The sequence below is a fragment of the Frankliniella occidentalis genome, unplaced genomic scaffold (genome assembly GCF_000697945.3).
Source record: "Frankliniella occidentalis isolate FOCC.00 unplaced genomic scaffold, Focc_3.1 Scaffold84, whole genome shotgun sequence".
In the NCBI taxonomy this organism is placed as follows: domain Eukaryota; kingdom Metazoa; phylum Arthropoda; class Insecta; order Thysanoptera; family Thripidae; genus Frankliniella; species Frankliniella occidentalis.
The window spans coordinates 427,685-428,349 of record NW_026267213.1 but is presented as its reverse complement, the minus strand read 5'-3'; positions in this window follow the sequence as shown (position 1 = coordinate 428,349).

Genomic DNA, 665 nt, shown 5'->3' with positions numbered 1-665 from the left:
CCCCCCCCCCTATTAGGCCTGCGTCGTGTTACACCGGGGGGTGACATTCACGACAGGGACAGCCGCAGCCGCCTCACCACTACAAGTCGGTGACCTCTTGCCGGTCGTGGTCGCGAGGTCGAGGTGCGCGCGGAGAGGGGACAGGGGCCGGGACAGGTGCCGTTGTACTGAAGTACGTGTTCTTTTACATACCAGCTGCGAGAACAACAGTGTACTTCGAAGGTACAAGGAAAAGTGTACTCGCCGGGTTACACACAAGGAAGAGTGTACTTGCCAGGTTACACACAAGCAAGAGTTACTTGCCATTGTAAAATCTGCCTTCCAGGTACTTGCCATAGTATACACACTTTCTTGTGTGTACTAATGACACTTTTGGGTCAGCAACAAGCAGGGTGGGTGTTCTCCGGCGCACTTGTTTCGGGTTATACTGTACCGCACCGCGTGCAGGCGTGCGGACGGGTCACATACTTCGGGGCCATAAAGACGCCGTGGTTAGAGTCGGTAGGCAAGCCCGCTCCCACTCCCGCCTGCATGCGGTAATGTATAACCAGAGAAGAAAAGTCCGGCTTACCCACCCTGTATGACGACTCGCGCGTCCTACAGGTCCCACACACGAAAAACCAATGTCAAACACGACGCATACATAATTTACTGGCATCCCACAA